The sequence below is a fragment of the Delphinus delphis genome, chromosome 16 (genome assembly GCF_949987515.2).
Source record: "Delphinus delphis chromosome 16, mDelDel1.2, whole genome shotgun sequence".
Taxonomy (NCBI): domain Eukaryota; kingdom Metazoa; phylum Chordata; class Mammalia; order Artiodactyla; family Delphinidae; genus Delphinus; species Delphinus delphis.
Genome location: NC_082698.1, coordinates 81,319,093 through 81,336,462, shown reverse-complemented (window position 1 = coordinate 81,336,462; position 17,370 = coordinate 81,319,093).

The following is a 17,370-nucleotide window of genomic DNA, read 5'->3' as shown; positions in this document are numbered from 1 at the left end:
TAGATAACTAGTAAGAACCTACTGGATAGCACAGGGAACTCAAGGCTCTGTGGTGACCTAAATGGGAAGGAAACCCAAGAAAGTGGGGATATATGTATGGCTGATTCACCTTGCTGTACAGCAGAAACTAACACAACATTGTAAAGCAACTGTACTCCAATAAAAATTAATTTTTAAAAAAAGAGATAAAAAAAGAAGTAATGTTCTTGCCTAATTCAGGTGTAGTCTATCCCAAGGTGGTCTTGGGTTCAAAGGTGTTTTTAAAGATGTTGGCATGTTAATCCTTGTGCCACTGTTGTAATTAATGTGCAATTTTCTTAGGTGCCACAGATGTTTGGTGGCATATCTGTTACAGAGGAATGATACACATACTTAGCTAGAGAGGTTTCTAGGGCGCAGGCGTTCGAAGAATCATTTAACTCTTTTGAGACCTATTCTCGCACTTAGATGGAGTGAGCACCTCTTATACACATAATTTCCAGTACTGGAGTTTTACTTTTATTTCCTCAGCACTTGGAAAAAAATCAATGAGCTTATTGGAGGAGCAATCAGAAAATCCAACTCTAGTAGTCTTAAGATTTTGGTTAGGGGCTTCCCTGGTGGTGCAGTGGTTGAGAGTCCGCCTGCTGATGCGGGGGATGCGGGTTCGTGCCCCGGTCCGGGAAGATCCCACATGCCGCAGAGCGGCTGGGCCCGTGGGCCATGGCCGCTGAGCCTGCGCGTCCGGAGCCTGTGCTCCGCAACGGGAGAGGTCACAACAGTGAGAGGCCCGCGTACCACAAAAAAAAAAAAAAAAAAAAAATTTGGTTAGATGTATCCAGTGGGTTAGTTTATCTTTCTATAAATCAGTGAGAAAATGTTGCAAAAATGTTTGTAAAGATATCTTTTTCAGTATAACCTCCAAGTGCACATCTGCAGCCTGGACCTCTCTCTGAACCTCAGGCTCACGTCTGTTTCCTCCTCAGCATCTCCACTTGGCTGACAAATAGGCTTTTCCAACTTCACGTGTCCAAACTCCAGGTCCTCCCCACCCCACCCCCCAAAACCCTGACTCATTCCCAGTCTTCTCCTTCTTGATCAGTTGCAAGTCTATTTTTCCAGTTCGTTCCTTAGATAAAAAAATCTGGGAGTCATTCTTGCTGCCTTTTCCTTCCTTTACATCTCACCTCCAGTCCGTCACATATGCCATTGGCGCCATCTTTAAAACATCCAGAATCTGACCATCTCTCACCACCTCCACTGCCACCACCTGGTTATGGCCCGAATTATTGCAAAATCCTCCTCTTGTCTCCAGGCTTCTGCCCTCGCATCCTTTAATCCACTAACGATTAAAGCAGCCAGGGAGATCACGTCTCTCCCCGGCTCCAAACCCTGCCATGGCCCCATCTCACGATCTATCCGCATGCCCTTGTGTGTTTATTTTCTTCTCACTCAGTGGCACATAAGCCCCGTGATGGCAGTGGCTTTGTTCACTCCCCTACTTCCCATGTCTAGAACATTTCCTAGCACACAGTAGGAGCTGTGAAATGTTTGAGTATTTGATCGAATGAAGGAAAGAGTGAGGATCTCTATCTACATGATTATTTTCCCAACTGCTAGATGGGAAAATGTTTCCAGTGTTTTTTCTTTTCTTTTTTTTTTAACTTTTTAAAATTGCTGAATCAGAATAATAGATTAATTAAGCCTATCCTAATATTTAAGAGTTGTGATAAAAAGATACTCCTCTTAAGATATTTCTAAATTATTTTCACTAAATGCTTATTCTGCTTTTTTATTTTTAAAATTTTAATTTATCTTTTTATGAAGTATAGTTTATTTACAATGTGTTAGTTTCAGGTGTACAGCAAAGTGATTCATATATATAGTCAGATATATATTCGTATATATATATTCAGATATATATTCATAGGTATATATATTCATATATATATATATATATATATATATATATATATATATATATACATTCTTTTTCAGATTCTTTTCCCATGTAGGTTATTACAAGATATTGAGTAGAGTTCCCTGTGCTATACAGTAGGTCCTTGCTGATAATCTATTTTATATATAGTAGTGTGCATATGTTACTCCCAAATTCCTAATTTATCTCTCCCCCACCCCCTTCCCCTTTGGTAACCATAAGTTTGTTTTCTATGTCTGTGAGTCTGTTTCTGGTTTGTAAATAAGTTCATCTGTATCATTTTTTTTAGATTCAACATGTAAGTGATATCATATGATATTTGTGTTTCTCTGTCTGACTTACTTCACTTAGTATGATCATCTCTAGGTCCATCCACGTTGCTGCAAATGGCATTACTTCGTTCTTTTTTTGTGGCTGAGTAATATTCCATTGTATGTATGTCCCACATCTTCTTTATCCATTCCTCTGTGGATGGACATTTAGGTTGCTTTCATGTCTTGGCTATTGTGAAAGGTGCTGCTGTGAACATTGGGATGCATGTATCTTTTTGAACAAACACATTGATTGAACTATGAAAGGATGCATGTCCATTGTGAATATTACAGAAGTATGGGGAAAAAAAGGCTCCATCCCCCTCCCAGTACCAATGTCCAGGAGAAGTCCACCCCTGTGTCCTCCTAAGGTGCTTTTCCAGCTAGACATGGCTTATCTCTATTGTCCCCTTTGTTTTTGCAAAATTAGGATCATTCCATACACATTGTTCTACAACTTGCTTTCCCCCCCCCCTCACTCCACATTTTATCCTGGACTCTCTTTCATATAAGCACATTCAAAATGTTTTGGAACTCCCATGTAGTATGGAATCATACAAGCAGGTTGGTTAGAGGGAAGTATTTCGTAAATAAGACATGATTTTAATCATTTTGATGATTATTACCCCATAGGTTCTAAAGGAGGTTCCCAGGATTTCTGAGGTCTGGCCCTACTTAGACAGAACAACCTCTGCTATTTTAGTAAATAAACCTTAAATCTCATCTCACAAAAGGCACTATACTCTCACAAGAAGAAAATATTTCTTTTAACCCTAGCCCTGTGAAGACGGTATGGGAATCTGCATTTTATGAGTGAGACAATGAAAGCATTCTGTGGTTTGCCAGGTTCCAGAGCTGCTGGTCACATCCTCAAATCCCTTGCTTGTCACTCCTCCCTGTGTCCCTGGAGACTGTTGTCTGTTGTCTGAGGGGCTGATGTGTTACATAACTTAGTCTTTTTCTTTTGTGGCTTCTCTCACTGTCTTCTTAAAAACGTTTTCAGTGCGTTCTGCCAGTGCTAGAAATGTTACGAGTTCTTGAAGAAGCAGTTCAGTCTGGTGCCGTTTCTCTCTCTAAAAACCTTGGTCGTCATTCAGCATATTACAGAGCGGGGCCTGTAGTCCCAGGCTGCATATCAAAGGTAATGAAGTCTCGGGAGTGTGTCGAGATTCATAAACTGCTTAAGCTCCACGCTTATTCTTTATAAATGTAGCATAACTTTGTGATTCCTTTGCAGCTTGTTCTGTCTGGGACCACTTACGCTCTCGCTTGTATAAAGTCATATGTGTTTTCACTAAAGATTCGTAGAGCTGTTCAGAGAAATGCAGGAAAATGAAGTCTTTTAAAAAAGAAAAAAGAAAACACGAGTATTGGGTTCTTGCCCCACCTCTCGCCCATCTCCTCAACCCCATCCTCATTCCCCTCCAGTTCACGTGCAAGGAGTGAAGCATCATGGTAGGTGTATGTAAATTACATGAATAATGAAGGCTGGTGGGGATTCAAGAGGATGAAAAGCTGCCAGAGGCTTGTCGGGGTGGCTCAGCATTTTTGCTCAGATGAGGTTCATTTGCATAATTCCCAGGATCCTTTGGAGTTCCTCATTTAAACAGGAAAAATGAAAGCTTTCCATAGTCGTAACCTAAAGGTATCTCTTTCTCTTGACATTGCATTGACATTGTACTTAAGTAAAACCACATTGTAGTAGGTGTGGACAGTCTGCGAGTGGGAAGATTTCTGCAAACTACTTTTCCCGAAGCTTTCTGTTTTCTCCACCTCTGATCTAGTAATAGTTAAGTGGTCTGACCTCTTGTGACGATTTAACAGCATCTAAGTGGTGTGAACATATTTCTGTGTTTCCTCTTAGTTCCTGTTAGATGAAGTTAAATTAGTTTGCTTATTAAGGTAAAAGAATTCAATCCATCACTCATCCCGTATTTATCTTAGGATTGTTCTGGTACAAAAGGGAAAGAACAGAGGGGCCTGACTGTGGACAGACAGGAAAATCACTGTTGGTTAAATGTTCCCCAGCTTAAGCCCCTAGAAGAGAGCTCATCTTTTAAGAGAATGGCGGGCGTATTATTTATTCCATATAATTATTCACTGAGTTCTCTATGATTGTTTTATTTATATGAGAAACAACTTTACAGGTTATGAAACTAAAAACCCAACCATTTAAAGAAAAACCAACCAACCAACCCAGAAAAGGCAAGCTCCCTGCACTCCGTCAAATCTCCAAGGCCCCGAGTGGCTACTTTACGAGCACCTGGGGGTATAATAACACGTGACAGCAGATTAGACCCTAACGGCGTTTAGAAGTCACTGTTTCATGTGAAAACTGAGGTTCAAAGTGATTTGCACAAGGTAACAAGGCTGGCGGATGACCCATAGGGACTGTAGCTCATCGCGCGGAGTCTGGTTGTATGGTGGCCCCCAATCCTGGAGCTCTGAGTTCCAGCCTTCTGCCCTTTCCACTGTCAGAGCATTTGGATGTGACAGTTGCCCTCCCCCAGCCTGGGGCTGAGCAGGGATACAGTCACACTGACCATATTCCGTGGAGCGTCCCAGTTTGCCATCTGTCTCCGTCTAAGAGCTGACTCTTCCTTTTCCTTTTGGAAACCTTACTTGAGATAGTGAATGACCTCAGGCCTCATAGAAATTGCAATTGCTCTTAAAAGAAGCGTAGCATTGGTATTAATATTTAATGCCTACACTTTGGAGGAACTTGAAACCGCAGTTAGAGGGGAGTGCCCATCTGCTTCCAGCAGGCATGTGGCTCTTACCAGATCCCCGAGAGGCTGCAGAGGGCCGCCTGTCACCTTCGCCTGTGTTCCTTAACAACGTGCGCACAGTCTCTCAAGAGGGAGCTCCAGATGGTGAAGGAAACTCTGCAGGCCATGATCCTGCAGCTCCAGCCAGCAAAGGAGGCGGGAGAGAGGGAGGCTGCAGCTTCCTGTGGGACAGCTGGTGTCCGGGAAGCACCGGCCTGAGGCGTCACAGGATGGGGGAAGGAGGGTGAGTGACTGCGTCATCACCGTGGGTGCTGCGGGGCCTCTCCCACCTCCTCTGCATAACCAATGTGCCCGAAACAATTACGGAGATGGATGTCGCCCAGCAGAAGAGCGGTCCGCTCTCCCGATCCTGAGATCAGGGGGTCTGCAGATTGGAATAGGCAGGGGGAGTGAACTGCCGATTTCCTTATAAATGTTGGTCCGAGGCACCTTTACTGTCATTAACAGGAACATCTTGCACAGGACTTGAAAAATCTTTCCATTTCAGCCCCCATGAGACAGAAGTTGGGGTGATTTCTGCTAGAAAGACGTCTCTTTTCCTGTACCACCTTGCTTTCTGAAGCAATTAAAATATCTCCTGATTTAAGAACTTATAAAAAAGAAACCATACATGTCTCTCTTATCATACCCATTACACCTTCCTACAGGCACATGATATAAGGGAGCTAATTAACCCCAGAAACTGGAATTAACAGCTTTTCACCTTAATTTCCCCTGTGATTCTCTATAATCTCACAAGAATTAAGATGAAAAATTCCAAACGATATATATTTTTTAAAGAGACAGACTATCACGTGTAGCCCTCTGGTTGTCCTGTCTGGCACTGCCTGTCTCTCCAGGATGTGTCCCTGATGTTTCATCAGGACATTCTGAAATTCACCCACAACGAGAGCAGGAAGGGAGTGAGGGGCATGAATTGGTCAGGGGACGTGTTTAAACGTTTAATCCTCTCCTATTTTCCCTTGAACCTGTTTCACTTAGTGTCAGGCAGGACATGGATGTAGAAACCTTCAATGCAGAAGAGTATTCAGTGAGGCAGTGCAGTACTCAGTTCATCAGTGCAGTACTCAGTGAGGCAGTGCTGAACTCAGTTCATCAGTACTGTACTCAGTGAGGCAGTGCTGTACTCAGTTCATCAGTACTGTACTCAGTGAGGCAGTGCTGTACTCCGTTAATCAGTGCTGTACCCAGTGAATCAGTGTAGTACTCAGTGAATCAGTGCTGTACTCAGTGAATCAGTACTGTACTCAGTGAATCAGTGCTGTACTCAGTGAATCAGTGCTGTACTCAGTGAGGCGGTGCTGTACTCAGTGAATCAGTGTTGTACTCAGTTCATCAGTGCTGTACTCAGTGAGGCAGTGCTGTACTCAGTGAGGCAGTGCTGTACTCAGTGAGGCAGTGCAATACTCAGTTCATCAGTGCTGTACCCAGTGAATCAGTGTAGTACTCAGTGAATCAGTGCTGTACTCAGTGAATCAGTGCTGTACTCAGTGAGGCGGTGCTATACTCAGTTCATCAGTGCTGTACTCAGCAATGTGGGGCACTGCAGGCCCTTCCCTGCTGAGGCAGCTGTAAAACAGGCTGAGCTCAGCAGGCAGCGCTCCTCAAGGTGCACTGAGGAAGGCAGCCTTGAGAGATGCTCCACAGTCGTACGGCTCTCCTTTGGCGTGAGTCCATTTGAGAAGTGTGCCATGCCATCACCCGCTTGGAGACCACGGTGCAATGAGCATATCAGCCTGTGATAATGCTTGGAATGAGGAAACCCTCTTGTTTTTGTCTAACCCCGAACTCCCACGTTTAATGGATCATAGGGTTTTTAAAATTTAAATTCTATTAATATTCCATCAGTCTAGTGCTGTGCAGCACTGCATTCTCCAGGAGTGTCGTGATCCAAACGCTGATTTACATCACTTATGTATGCATCAGAGATGAAACTCAAAACTTTTGCCGTGTTGAGTTAATAATGACTTGCCGCAGTTTGTAAGTGTAATTGACTAACTGGTCTTTTTGTGCTTCTGTCTCATTGATACAGGAGTGAGATGCTCCTGCCTCCATCAGGATCCATGGACACTAGACAATCTTTGTCATTTCCTGAAGTCATGCTGCCGTTTCCGGAAGGCAGCTGGTGCTTTGCTCAGCCTTCCGTGCTGTGCTGTGCTTCCGTCAGGAGATGGCCCTGCTTAAGCCAGCAAGTGGCCATAGTCCAGAGAACAAAGCAAAAGCACAACATTGTGAATTTTCTGATTGTATTTCCTGCAATTTTCTGTTGAGCATTTAAAAATATATACTATACATATTTTAATAATAGGTATAATTAGTTTGTTCCAGGAATGCTTGGTTTTGCAATGCTGGAGCAAATTCCTGAATTATTTATCATGTCTAAAAAATAATTATGTACTAGTCACATGGCACATGGAATTCTTGAATCCTTGAATTAATTCCAGTGAAGCAAAACTTGGAAAGAGTCAGGATTGTCTCTAATGAATCCCTACTTGGAGAAGTGTCATTTTAAAAAGCCCCACAAGGCATCTTAACAGTCACTAACCCAAGTGTTTTGTATTTACTCAGACACCATCATGAATAATTCTGTGAGGTTATGATGTATTTGAAAACTCTGGAAGCTAATGACTGTCTGAGTGTGCCCCAAATAAGGGTTCTCCGGTGGCCCCAGTGGGCAACATGTCCATCTCCTTGTTGAGATGCCAGATCAAGGCAGGTGAATGATGCTACAGCTCATCTGTGGTCTGTGCTGGTGTCAGAGGCAACCAGGAAGCCTGTACAAGGCCAGGGTGAGTCCTCTGGCCACATGACCTTCTCAGGACAAGCCCCTCTTCTGCCACTGTGACCCCAGAAGACCCAGGACTGTGTATCCCAAATCATTATATAGGGCAGTTTCTATCAGGGCAACATAAGAAGAGATCAGGGCTTGAACATAAAAGCCACAAAGCAATAGCAATAAAAATCCAAGCTTTTATGGAGACAGTCAAGACCACAAGCACAAGTGCAGGTGGAAAATGCTGCCTTTGGGTCTGCTTTCACTGTGGCACCATGCGAGAGAATCCACGATAGATTACACGGTCCTCCACGCCGAGATGCTAGCATCCAAATGCCACCCATTTATCTTCCACCAGCCCGAGCGTGTTCTCAGTCAGTGACACTCCCGGTTCCTTGCAACTTCCTGAAATTTCAACATCAAAATGATCTTCCTCAAATCAGGTGAGCATGTATATCAGTGGTCCCCAACCTTTCGGGCACCAGGGACGGGCTTTGTGGAAGACAATTTTTCCACAGCCTGGAGGTGGGGGAATGGTTCGGGTGGCGATGTGAGGGCTGGGGCGCGGCAGATGAAGCCTCGCTCACTCACCTGCCGCTCCCCTCCTGCTGTGCGGCCCAGCTCCTAACAGGCCGTGGACCAGTCCCGGTCCACTGCCCAGGGGTTGGGGATCTCTGATGGGTATCGTATTGGACACTTAGCTTTCTGTGCAGTAAGGCTGGTTTCCCCACCCCAGGAGCACAGAAGGGCTCACACGTGTGTGCTGGGACTGTCCCAAGACCTTTATAATCATTATCATCTGACTTCTGATTCCGACCTTATGGGGTAGGTGTTTGCACGTGATGAACTCGAGCCTTAGGAGACCAATGAACTTCCCCGTGGCACAGAGCTGCTGAGCGGGGGGCCAGCAGCAGCCATCAGAGACAGGTAGACTGCTCTTAACTGTGCTCTTCCTAAAGTGCCTTTAATGTCTTTCTGGGACTGTGACCCAAGGAGCTTATTTGTTCCCTTAAGAACTCATGGTCACCGTGGGAGTCCTGACTGGAGAATCAGAGAAACTGAGCCTGGGGAAACCCTGGCTTCCCACACCCCCAGGTGAGCCCCGCTGCTCTGTGACCATGAAGTCTAGGCTCAGACAGCCTTCAACAGACCTACCACCCACCACTGTCCTAACCAGCCATTCATTCCCCATCCACCTCAAAAGCCATGCCAGGAACAACCACTTAGTGCCTGACAGCAGGCAGATTTTCTTGAAAACCCCCATCTAATCGGTATTTTTCAGAAAACAGTCAAGATAGCAACATTGCACTCATTGTTTAATGCCTTCTTGAGAAATGATTCGATGCTCTTATTTTGAATACCCTCACCTTACTTAATCTTTGAATTTTGTCATGTAATTTATTACTTCATGAAACTTACTTTTCATATGTGAAATTAAAACTGTTATCCAAGCCATGGTGCACCTTTACCATTTTTTTATCTTCTGGAGTGTGGATGACAGAAAAATGTATCCGTTTTCCTCATCTCATCTTTCTGTTACAGGATGATTCATTGTACGGTTACTTACATTGCACCAAATGTTTCTAATAAATCAATGCTTTGAAGTTGTGTATGTGTTTACTTTCAGATATTAACCAGTCAGAAAACGATGGAATTTTCTAGTCCAGACCCTTTGAGGAAATTGAAAATAACATCACCACTAAGTGGGGAACAGGACAGGGTGCCCACTAACACTAGTGGAAATATTTTACTGGAGATACTGGCTAATTCAGTTATGCAAGAAAAATAAATGAGAGTTACAATCTGGAAAGGAGGAGGTACAACATTAACAATGACAGATGATGTTGCTGTAAGACAGACAGCCAAAGAAAATTAACAAAAACACAAACACAAAATTTATTTACACAAATAACAGCACAATCAACTTACCAAAATCAATAGGCTTTACATATCCAAACAATAATCAGAAAATAAAGTATAAGGAAAGATCTGACTTTCAATAGCAGCAAAAAAGAAAAAACAGCTAGGAACAAATTTAAATAAGAAACATCTAAGTCTTAGATGAAGGAAATTTTAAGATGAAGAACACAAGAGAAGAATAAAGAGGAAGACACGTGAAACTTTTGAGTAAGAAGTCATCATAAATTGTCAAATCTCTGTAAATTAATTCATAAATATTACCTGATCCTGAGTCACAAATGTCTAGCTATTCCCAGTATCCATTCTCTGCTTCATCCTTTCAAGCAATTCTTCATCCACGTACTTGAACTACAGATGTACTTACACACTTGCAGAGTTGCCACGTGCATTTATACTGTTAAAGCAGTTAAACAAGGAGGCCATTAGCCCGAGGGGGCTCTAAAGCCCTGGAGCCTACACCAGCAAACCCACAGCTAAGCCTGTAAATGCCTCAAGGTTATGAAATTGAAACCTGAGGATGACTGATCATAAACGGACAATTAGGCCTTGAACTGTAGCCAGTCAATACTCCCTTTTCTTTGCTTCCAGCTTTTCTCTGTAAAAGTTTTTCCTGCTCCTGTCGGTGGTGCCTCCCAACCACTTCCGGTGTGGCACTTCCTGATTCAGATGGATTTTTGCTAAAAAAACCTCTTAAAATGTATAACGTGCCTCAGTATATTTTGTAACAACACCATTGTTGGTAAGAGCAAAAATGGGAAACGACCTAAATTTTCATCAGTGGTAAACTATTTTTGAATAAATCATGGTACAGTGACGCTATGGAATGCTTTGGAGTTGCTAAAAGATCTTCCTACACACGTCTGTTTGCATTTGCAGAAATATCACTCCAAATGGGCCCATGTGACTTAGGGAAGAGGGATGGAAGGAGACTTACTCTTCCTGTATCCTGTTCTTCTTTTAAAAATTTGTACCAAGTGCTTATGTTTACTTCCACAAAAAATAAAGTAAGTTCTTTAAGAAAAAAACTGTGAAGAAGAAGTACAATTCTGCAGGCTGTGGAATGAAAACCACGGTCACATAAAGATAGACAAAATGAAAAGGCAGAGGACTACGTACCAGATGAAGGAACAAGATAAAACCCCAGAAAAACAATGAAATGAAGTGGAGATAGGCAACCTTCCAGAAAAATAATTCAGAATAAAGATAGTGAAGATGATGCAGGACGTCGGAAAAAGAATGGAGGCAAAGATCAAGAAAATGCAAGAAATGTTTAATAAAGACCTAGAAGAATTAAAGAAAAAACACCTAGAAGAATTAAAGAACAAACAAACAGGTATGAACAATACAATAAGTGAAATAAAAAATACGCTAGAGGGAATCAATAGCAGAATAACTGAGTCAGAAGAATGGATAAGTGACCTGGAAGACAGAATGGTGGAATTCACTGCCACAGAACAGAATAAAGAGAAAGAATGAAAAGAAATGAAGACAGCCTAAGAGACCTCTGGGACAACATTAAACACAACAACATTTGCATTATAGGAGTCCGAGAAGGAGAAGAGAGAGAGGAAGGACCCGAGACAATATTTGAAGAGATTATAGTCAAAAACTTCCCCAACGTGGGAAAGGAAATAGCCACTCAAGTCCAGGAAGTGCAGAGAGTCCCATACAAGATAAACCCAAGGGGAAACACGCTGAGACACATAGTACTCAAATTGACAAAAATTAAAGACAAAAATCATTGAAAGCAACAAGGGAAAAAGGACAAATAACATACAAGGGAACTCCCATAAGGTTAACAGCTGATTTCTCAGCCGAAACTCTACAAGCAAGAAGGTAGTGACACGATATATTTAAAGTGATGAAAGGGAAGAACCTACAACCAAGATTACTCTACCTGGCAAGGATCTCATTCAGGTTCGACAGAGAAATCAAAAGCTTTACAGCCAAGCAAAACTAAGAGCAATCAGCACCAAAAAACCAGCTCTACAACAAATGCTAAAGGAACTTCTCTAAGTGGGAAACACAAGAGAAGAAAAGGACCTACACAAACAAACCCCCCAAAATTAAGAAAATGATAATAGGAGCATACATATTGATAATTACCTTAAATGTGAATGGATTAAATGCTCCAACCAAAAGACACAGACTCACTGAATGGATACAACAAGACCCATATATATGCTGTCTGCAAGAGACCCACTTCAGACCTAGGGACACATACAGACTGAAAGTGAGGGGATGGAAAAAGATATTCCATGCAAATGGAAATCAAAAGAAAGCCGGAATAGCAATACTCATATCAGATAAAATAGACTTTAAAATAAAGAATGTTACAAGAGACAAGGAAGGACACTACATAATGATCGAGGGATCAATCCAAGAAGAAGATATAACAATTATAAATATATATGCATCCAACATAGGAACACCTCAATACATAATGTAAATGCTAACAGCTATAAAAGAGGAAATCGACAGTAACACAGTAATAGTGGGGAACTTTAACACCTCACTTACACCAATGGACAGATCATCCAGACAGAAAATTAATAAGGAAACACAAGCTTTAAATGACACAGGAGGTAAAAGACCTGTACTCAGAAAACTATAAGACACTGATGAAAGAAATCAAAGATGACACAAACAGATGGAGAGATATACCATGTTCTTGGATTGGAAGAATCAATATTGTGAAAATGACTATACTACCCAAAGCAATCTACAGATTCAATGCAATCCCTATCAAATTACCAGTGGTATTTTTTACAGAACTAGAACAAAAAACCTTAAAGTTTGTATGGAGACAAAAAGGACCCTGAATAGCCAAAGCAGCCTTGAGGGAAAAAAACAGAGCTGGAGAAATTAGACTCCCTGACTTCAGATTATACTACAAAGCTATAGTAATCAAGACAATATGGTACTGGCACAAAAACAGATATAGATCAATGGAACAGAATAGAAAGCACCAAAGATAAACCCACGCACCTATGACAAAGGAGGCAAGGATACACAATGGAGAAAAGACAGTCTCTTCAATAAGTGGTTCTGGGAAAACTGAACAGCTACATGTAAAAGAATGAAATTAGAACACTCCCTAACACCATACACAAAAATAAACTTAAAATGGATTAAAGACCTAAATGTAAGGCCAGACACTATAAAACTCTTAGAGGAAAACATAGGAAGAACACATTTTGACATAAATCACAGCAAGATCATTTTTGACCCACCACCTAGAGTAATGGAAATAAAAACAGAAATAGGGCTTCCCTGGTGGTGCACTGGTTGAGAGTCCACCTGCCGATGCAGGGGACACGGGCTCGTGCCCCGGTCTGGGAAGATCCCACATGCCGCGGAGCTGCTAGGCCCGTGAGCCATGGCCGCTGAGCCTGTGCGTCCGGAGCCTGTGCTCCGCAGCGGGAGAGGCCACAACAGTGAGAGGCCCGCGTACCGCAAAACAAACAAACAAACAAAAAAATGGGACCTAATGAAACAAAAGCTTTTACACAACAAAGGAAACTATAAACAAAATGAAAAGATAACCCTCAGAATAGGAGAAAATATTTGCAAACAAATCAATGGACAAAGGATTAATCTCCAAAATATATAAATAGCTCATGCAGGTCAATATTAAAAAAACAACCCAATCAAAAAATGGGCAGAAGACCTAAATAGACATTTCTCCAAAGAAGACATACAGATGACCAAGAAGCACATGAAAAGCTACTCCACATCACTAATTATTAGAGAAATGCAAATCAAAACTACAGTGAGGTATCACCTCACACCAGTTAGAATGGGCATCAGCAGAAAATCTACAAACAACAAATGCTGGAGAGGGTGTGGAGAAAAGTGAACCCTCTTGCATTGTTGGTGGGAATGTAAATTGATACAGCCACTATGGAGAACAGTATGGAGGTTCCTTAGAAAACTAAAAATAGAACTACCATATGACCCAGCAATCCCACTACTAGGCATATATCCTGAGAAAACCATAATTTAAAAAGACACATGCACCCCAGTGTTCATTGCAGTACTGTTTACAATAGCCAGGACATAGAAGCAACCTAAATGCCCATCGACAGACGAATGGATAAAGAAGATGTGGTACATATATACAATGGAATATTACTCAGCCATAAAAAGGAACGAAACTGGGTCATTTGTAGAGATGTGGATGGATCTAGAGACTGTCAAACAGAGTGAAGTAAGTCAGAAAGAGAAAAACAAATACCGTATATTAATGCATGTATGTGGAATCTAGAAAAATGGTACAGATGAACTGGTCTGCAAGGCAGAAATAGAGACACCGATGTAGAGAACAAACGTATGGGCACACCAAAAGGGGGAAGTGCGTGGGGCATGGGGTGGTGGTGGGATGAATTGGGAGATTGGGATTGACATATATACACTAATATGTATAAAGTGGATAACTAATAAGAACCTGCTGTGTAAAAAATAAACTAAAAAAAAAAAGAGTGGGTGGGAAATGGGACTACTATTTCACAACTTTTAATCCAGTAAAGAGATAAATACATCAGTAACAGTGATCACCAAATTCTTATTTGCTTAATAAAGAATAAAACTTTAAAAAAAAGAAAAAAACGTGATCTTGGAGCCTGGGAGTGGGCCCTTGGGTAGGGCAGGCACACCAGCCCAGGCACGCCCCCACCACGCTGCTGCAGGATTCACCACCTGATCAGCACGCCCTATGTGCCCAGCACCACACTGGGGAGAGTGCCACGTACTGGTGATAAAAAGACAACTGTGACATATTATGATCAAATAATCTAAAGGAAGTAATTAATATTATAAATATTACCATTTTAAAGACAAGGAATGAATTTTCTTTAGACACTTGAACAAGGATGTCCAGTGGTAAAGTACCAGAAAGTCAGTCCCTTCTGTAATCTCAGTTCTGGTGCTGGCTTAGGGAGCTGGGCAAAGCCTCATTCCTTCAAACACAAGATGAAAGAGGGCTGTGGGTTGGTTGTGAGGGCAGATGAGGGCTGGGGGAATGGAGTTACATCTGTCCCCCATCGCTCCTCAAGAGCTACTTGTGCAGTCAGTGTTTTATTCAAATAGGTATGCTTTTAAATATACCTAGCACACACACTTTCACACTAGAGAAAGGAGGTTATGACAGACGTTAGAGTGAAGGACAGTCTAGAAAATATGTTTACCTCTCCTCATTATTACAATAACACAAAAGAACTTCTTGATTTTGTCCTTTCCTTCTCAAGAGTTGGAAAAGCATCTACTAGAAACTAAGCTCAGTTTCATCAGAGGAATTTGATCTCTTCCCATTGTCTATTCATTTGCTCCAGAAACATTTATTGAACTCTTTTTATAAAAATTGTTCTTCTATGATGAATGAATTTATGACTACAGAGGTTAAAAGCTTAGTGAAAATCATGCAGCCAGTAATGAAAATGTTGTGTGTTGTTTCTCAGGACTCTTCATTTTATTTATTTATTTTTTGCGGTACGCGGGCCCCTCACTGTTGTGGGCTCTCCCGTTGCGGAGCACAGGCTCCGGACGCGCAGGCTCAGCGGCCATGGCTCACGGGCCCAGCCGCTCCGCGGCATGTGGGATCTTCCCGGACCGGGGCACGACCCCGTGTCCCCTGCATCGGCAGGCAGACTTTCAACCACTGCACCACCAGGGAAGCCCTTCATTTTAAATCTACATGAAAAATTTAATTAGATTATGCCCACACACAGAAACACACACACAGACACCCAATAGCAGTTCGTTAGTATTAAGCAACAGTTACTCATTAGTTTATTTTTCCTATATTATTTTATTTTTCCTATATTATTTTATTTTTCTTATATTATTTTTATTTGTTAGGAACAGCATTTAAAAGAACTTGTTTAAAAAGGTTCATGTATAAACCAATATGTTCATTTTTCCAGTCTTTACACAAAAACATATTTTCACCGAACTGTAGCTGGTCTGTTTTTTATTCTGCTTTTTACGTTTAAGATGATGGTATTTTCCATTTTGCTACATAATCGTTATAATCATTGTATTTGTTGGTGCATAATATTCTATCAAATTGATCTGCTATAACTTAGATATTCCTATGTCATTGGGCATTAAATCTCTCCAGTATTTTGCTGTTATAGATAAAGCTGCAATGACATCTTCATGCATATAGCTTTTTCTTTCCTTTGAGTTATGTCCCTAGGAGAAATTCCCAGGAGTGAGAATACTGGAATAAAAGGTAAGAAAAAGTGCCACATTTAAAATGAAACTTGCATTAGTGAACAAATTGAAGATAACAGCCAGCCCTGCAAGCAGCCCCTCCTCTGCTGGGGGGATCCCCAACCAGGTATTGATTGGTTTCATTGATTTCATGGTGTTTCCTCTTGTCGTGAATATATCCACAATCGCCACATCAGGCAAATCACAGTTGGGCCGTTTCTACCACGAAAATGAACAGCATCGACTCCGCAGCTGCATCTCACTGATCTCCGATGCTGCTCTCGTTGGTCTGTGCCCACGCTCTTCTGTCTCCAGATATAATAAGTAGGGTCCTGCAAAAACCCAGGATTTAAAGACCAAAGGTCTGAACTGAAGTCCTTTCCTACTTGCCAGTGGTCTTCTTGATCCTTTGTTTGAACATCTGCAAAATGAAGTTGATAATAGTAAATCCTGCCGTTCAGGGTTGTGGGAAAAAAACGCAAAGAAGTCAATGTATATGAAGGACTTTAAAGATAAAGCAACATACACAGGCATTTTAAAATGAGGAAAATCTCTAGTGTAGGGAGTGGACAAAATCAATCTAAGTGGGAAGGCAGCCCAGTCAAGATTACTGTGTCCCCCGCAAAAGGGATAACTCCTGAGGTGTACGTGGCCACTCAGGTGACTCTTGTTGTTGTTAGTATAAAAAGGGGTGTTTCAAGTTGGTGGCTTTGTGTGCCGCGTCCTGCTCCAACTCCCAAGGTGGTCTCAGATGCTCAGGAGAACGTGAAAGGTTGAAATAGAAAGTGCTTTGGAGAACTTCTATTTAATCTACGCGGCCCAGCCTAGCTGAGGGGTAAATTCTCATAAACACCCAAGGGTCTTTCTAAAGCATCCTCCCCAGTGCAGATCTGTACACGAACCTGACCTTGGCTTTGCATGCCCAGAGCCAGAGCACTCTCCCTGCCTGACCCCCACCCACTTCACATCCTCGGCCCCAGAGCCATGTGGGAATGCAGATTCCAGGCACCTGTGAGATACCCCAGCTCTCGGTCTCCTTCCAAAGATGCATTTCCATACCTGTCCCCTTGATTTGCCATGCTTTTTATCTCCACCCCACCTCAACCACACATTTCCCTAACTTTTACTAATACTTCCCCCCTTGGGGCTTTGAGGATTTAGATGTCTTTTTCTTACCTACTTTATTTGCATTTCCTCTTTAGAGGGGAAAGAAAAAGCGGCAGTTCCTGATGACTTGAGAGCTCCAGGGAGAACTCAGTGATTCGAACGCACCCTCCTCATTTGCTAACCTTGAAGGGACTCTGCCTGGGGCTGTGGCATTTATCTCGTCTTCAGAGGGTACTTCTGCTCTCAGCAGGACAACAACATCTGTAAAAACCACACAGCCGCAGACGCTGGGAATGGAGACTGCTTCCCCAGGAGCCTCTGTAAATACAAACCCCGCGC